A 5,856-nucleotide genomic window follows, 5' to 3' on the forward strand; every position below is an offset into this window, starting at 1 on the left:
GCCAGCTTGAGCTGAATTTATTTATTTTGGGATATTTGGTTTGTGTTAGTTATGGTATGTACATGCGCAGGGATGCCATCAGGGGGGCCAGGTCCTGGCAGAGCGAGGGGCCCACCTCTGGCTTCTGCCTAATGCTGAATGTAGATGATGGTCTAGCTGGCAAGACAGAAGGTGGGCTGGCAGGAAAGACAGAAGGGCGGCTGGTTGGTGAGACAGAAATGGGGGTTGGCTGGTGAGACAAAATGGATGTTGGCTGGTGAGACAGAAGGGAGGCTGGCTAGTGAGACAGAAGGGAGGCTGTCTGATGAGACAGAAGAGTGGCTGGTGAGACGGGGAGGGGGGGCTGACAGGAAGGACAAAGGGGGGCTGGTTGGTGAGACAGAAATGGGGGCTGGCTGGTGAGACAGAAGGGAGGTTGGCTAGAGAGAAAGAAGGGGTACTGGCTGGTGAGACAGTCAGGGGTGTCTGGCTGATGAGACAGAAGGGGGATGGCTGGAGAGACAGAAGGGATGTTAGCTAGAGAGACAGAAGGGGGCTGGCTGGCGAGACAGAATTGGAGCTGGCTGATGAGACAGAAGGGGCATGCCTCTGTCCTGAGCCTACAATTTCTGATGGCAGCCCTGTGTTTGCGTGTACGGGTGTGGATTATTAGCTCTACACTGAAAAGGTTTACAGTCAATAGGTCGACCACTAATGGTTGACATGCATTAGTGCGACGGGGTCAAAAGGTCGACATGGAATACGTAGACTGCAGAAAATGCTGACAGGGTCAAAAGGTCGACATGGAAATGCTCTACACAAAAAAAGGTAGACACAAATTTTTCTTGCCTTTTGTGTGTTTTGTCACTTTTTCTGGCACAAACAAGCCCCATTGTGCACCGTATATGGAAAAATGGAATTATCAAGTAAATCCTTTGGCGCTCGTGGTGAGTTGCTTTTCTTGGAGCAGCTAATACAACGGGGTTAGTTAGACCCTATAACTAAAACAACAAAAAACGAGAATAAGCGCTGGGAAACTGGATAGGAAATTTCTCACAATTTTAATAATGTGATACGAAAAAATGAATGATAATAATTACTGTTGCAACAGATGATTAAAAAGAAATATGTAAATTAAAATTAGGGCATAGCATAGCACTGCAAAGATTTAAAAAGTCCCATATACTTGATAGTATGTATATAGTTAGCCGGTACTCAAATGAGACAGTTCATCCTGAAGGTTTTTTGCCACAGTCCAGGAACAATAATAGCGAATGGAAAAGTGAAAACTGCAGTTGGAATGACCTTACGTAGCTAGGTTCAAGACGCTGCTTGGTCCAATTTGTAGCTCGGGTCCAATGGTGCAGATGTCCAAATCGCTGATGAAATAGGTTCCTATATCCGACTTCAAGGACTTGAAAAAGCTGTGCTAAACAGCGAAACGCGTCGGTGGATTAGCTGGACTCTGATTCTTCATCCCAATACTAACGCCTAGAAGTCGGATATAGGAACCTATTTCATCAGCGATTTGGACATCTGCACCATTGGACCCGAGCTACAAATTGGACCAAGCAGCGTCTTGAACCTAGCTACGTAAGGTCATTCCAACTGCAGTTTTCACTTTTCCATTCGCTATTATTGTTCCTGGACTGTGGCAAAAAACCTTTAGGATGAACTGTCTCATTTGAGTACCGGCTAACTATATACATACTATCAAGTATATGGGACTTTTTAAATCTTTGCAGTGCTATGCTATGCCCTAATTTTAATTTACATATTTCTTTTTAATCATCTGTTGCAACAGTAATTATTATCTTTAATTTTTTCGTATCACATTATTAAAATTGTGAGAAATTTCCTATCCAGTTTCCCAGCGCTTATTCTCGTTTTTTGTTCCATTGTGCACCGTGTCCCCTCGCATGGCTCGTTTTGCTCGCCATGCTTCGGGTTACTATTCCCAATCGTTGTCCACGTGGATGGTAAAGTATGGTCGATCAAATGTTGTTCGACCATTGTCATACTGACCTTTTGAACCTGTCGATATTTTGAATGATCTGCCTTTTACAAGTCGAATGCATGTTGACCTAATGCATGTCGACCATTAGTGGTCGACCGATTGACAGTAGACCTTTTTAGTGTAGATCTTTAGAACAGATACCGATTTACATTTCCTGGGAGAATGGAGAGGGAAGGGGTTGGAGTGCAGTCTAGGGTCTTTACCCCTTCTGGGGAGACACACTGGATTGCTTGGATGCACTTTCTTCCAAGCTAATAGTTGCTAACCTACCTCTGGACCTAATGCTTCTTGTCTGTTGGATGCCAGATGCCAACCATTCCTGTCAGCCTCTAACACACTTGATTTCCTCATGTCTTTCACTCTCATAGAGCATATGCTTCTGAAATCGTCATCTGAAGCTATCTTGCTAGCATCTGCTTACCAGTCGGCCATTCTCTCTTGTGAAATCCATAGAGAATGAAGAGATAATCTGCATTTCTGATGGCACTGGTACAATCCACGTAGATCTCTAATGCACGGATCACGTCCAGCGATGCATCTTCCGCAGAAAGATCCGGAACCTGAAAAGCCGGGACCACAATTTCTTTGTTAAGGTGGAACTTAGTCATCACCTTGGGAAGATACCCAGATCTAGTTCTGAGAACTGGTTTATCTGGATAAAATAAAAAATAAAAAATGGGGAACAACCTGACAATGCCCCCAAGTCTGATATTCCTCTAGCTGATCCCGTAGTCGGTAGAAAAATCATTTATGGACAACTTGAAGGGCTTTCAGGACTAACACAAGTCCCACGGCACTGTAGGAGGAACAAGCAGAGGCTGAATGCGCAGCATACTCTGGAAAAAAGTACGCACATCCTGTAAGTTGGTCATTTACTTTTGAAATCCTACAGTCAATGCCGACCCTTACTTTTACAAGGAAGCCACCTTCAAACCTTTATCAATTTGTGCCCGAAAGAATGCTAAGACCCCGGGAACGCTGAAAGATTTAGGGTCCAACCTTCTTTCACTGCACCCCTGAACATAGGCTTGCCATATTTGGTGATAAAGGCGAGTTAAGGAAGGTTTCCTTGCTCTGAACACTGTTTGAATCACCAGATGAAATTATCCTGTTGCCTTCAGGATAAATGTTTCAAAGGCCATGCTGTCAAAGACAGTAGATCCAGATGTTAGTAATAACAAGGACCCTGCATGAGTAGGTCTGGACGTTGAGGGAGGAGAAGTGGAGCATCCATTGCCATTCTCTGCTGGTTTTCTTGTTTACTTTCTCACCACCCTGGGTAATAGGGTGCTTGGAAAAACATATAAACCAGAAAAAAAGTCTCATCTCACCAATAAGGCATCCACAAAGATCGCTCTGGGATTCTTTGTTCTTGACCCGTATGTGAGCACTTTGTTGATCAGACAAGACTCCATGAGATATATCTCTGGCAAGCACCTCTAGTTTACTGGAGTCCGGAAAAAACTGCGGGTGTAGAGCCCATTCACTTCCCTGAATGGTGTGTCAACTTGAGAAAGTCCGCTTCCCTATTTAGGATTTCCGGAATGAAAACCGTGGACAAGGTTGGATGATGAAGTTCTGGTCATCTTAATATGTGCTTTACCTTCTTCATCGCTTTTCGGCTGCGAGTTCCTCCGTGATGTTGAGGTACGCTACTATCGTCGCATTGTCTGCCAGGAACTGGACTGGTTTTCCCCGAAGACTGTCCTGTGCCTACACCGGTGCACTGTATATGGCCCGAGGTTTCAATTTTTAACGGCAGACAACTTCTTTGGAAACACAACCTTCCCAACACTGCTCCTCAATGTCAGAATTTTCCCATTCTGATATCAAAAGGATTCCCTTTGTCCAGCTGGGATGTCTGTAGCCACCAGGCTAACGACCTTCTTACTTTTATCGCAAGTACCATAGTCCATCTTTGTTATCTGATGCAATCCGTTAATACCTACAGCACCTTGTATTCCCAGTTGGTCCCTCCAGGTACCAACCAGGCCAACACTGCTGATCTTCCACGATCCGATGAGATCCGGGCATATCCAGTGTGGTGTGACTGTAGATTCTATTTGGTAAGAATCAGACGCTGCAGAGACCTAGGTGGTCATTCCGAGTTGTTCGCTCATTGCCGATTTTCGCTATGCTGCAATTTGTTGCTAAATGCGCATGCGCATGGTATGCAGAGCGCATGCGCTAAGTTATTTTACACAAAACTTAGTAGATTTGCTGTTGTTCGTGCGGCGCTTTTCAGTCACACTGCTGATCTGTGAGTGATTGACAGGAAAGGGGCATTTCTGGGTGGTAACTGAGCGTTTTCCGGGAGTGTGCTAAAAAACGCAGGCGTGTCAGGTAAAAACGCGGGAGTGTCTGGAGAAACGGGGGAGTGGCTGGCCGAACACAGGGCGTGTTTGTGACGTCAAACCAGAAACTAAACTGACCGAGCTGATAGCAATCTAGGAGTAGGTCTGGAACTACTCAGAAACTGCAAGAAAATATTTAGTAGAAGTTCTGCTAATCTTTCGTTCGCTATTCTGCTAAGCTAAGATACACTCCCAGAGGGCGGCGGCCTAGCATTTGCAATGCTGCTAAAAGCAGCTAGCGAGCGAACAACTCGGAATGAGGGCCCTAGAGTGGAATTGTGCATACTCCCTCCTGTCGATGCAGATACCATCAAACCCATCACCCGCATCGCTGCGTGAATGGATACCGTTTGACTGTGTGGCAAGTCCTGAATCCTATGCTGAACCCTGGATATCTTGTTGCGAGGTAAAAATTACTCACTGCAGACCTGATCCAGTACAGCCCTCAATGAGTCATCCGGTGTGACGAAAATGGAGACGATTTTTCCAAGTTATGAGTCACTTGCCTCTGCAAACACGTTATTGTCTGTTGCAGATGACAAAAGAGCAATCTCGGTGACTGTGCCAGGATTAAAAGATTGTCCAGGTATGGGAAAATCCTTAACCTCTGCTGGCGGAGATAAAATGTTATTACCCCCATATACTTGGTAAATACTCTGGGGACTGTGGCTAACCCAAAAGGTAAGGCCTAGAACTGAAAATGCTGTTTGGAAGATAGCAAACCTTGGATAACACTGATGGACAGTGGTATAGGAACATGTAGGTAAGCATCCTGTATATCCAGGGATACCATAAAAACCTGTGGCTCCATGCCACACATAGGGAACGTAACGATTCCACGTGCAACCGAGGTTCCAAATGTATTTGTTCAGCATTTTAGGATTGAGCATGGGCCGAAGTGACCCATTTGGCTTCCGACTAAAACCAGGTTAGAGTAAAACCTTGTCCTCATTTGCCAGAGGAACTGGAATAACTATTCCTGACTGAAGCAATTTTTGACCTTTTTCTTTCAAAGCCATGGCCTTCGCCTCTACCCGGGACAGGCTGTCTTGAAGACGAAAGCATAAACTAGAGATACCATGCCAGATCTGTGTGACCTGAAGAAGTCGGCCCCCCAGCCTGGGGTCTCTCAGGCGGAGGCCTACACCATCAGACTGATGGTTTATTTTTCTTCAGCACCTGGTATTTCCAGATGGTCTCCCATCCGAGTACTAACCAGGCCCAACACTGCTTAGTTTCCAAAAATCAGATGATATTGGGCCTATCCAGTGTGGTGTAGCTGTAGATCTTCTGGTAGCCCAATGCTTTCCTTGTCTTCCTCGACTTGTAAGAAACCAAAAAGGGCCGAAATGCTGAACTTTTAGGTTTGATACTGTGGGGGTCATTCCGAGTTGTTCGCTCATTGCCGATTTTCGCAACGGAGCGATTAAGGCAAAAATGCGCATGTGCATGATACTCACGTCCGACCGAAGAATTTTCATCGTTGAAGTGATCGGAGTGTGATTG

The 5,856-nt window shown here is 45.4% G+C and overlaps 1 pseudogene; it reads right to left on the reverse strand.

The window, feature by feature from the left end:
- Positions 1-5,517: 5,517 nt before the first annotated feature.
- Positions 5,518-5,637, reverse strand: LOC134950042 (5S ribosomal RNA; annotated as a pseudogene).
- Between the last annotated feature and the right edge of the window lie 219 nt (positions 5,638-5,856).

This window comes from Pseudophryne corroboree, chromosome 8 (assembly GCF_028390025.1).
Source record: "Pseudophryne corroboree isolate aPseCor3 chromosome 8, aPseCor3.hap2, whole genome shotgun sequence".
Taxonomy (NCBI): Eukaryota; Metazoa; Chordata; class Amphibia; order Anura; family Myobatrachidae; genus Pseudophryne; species Pseudophryne corroboree.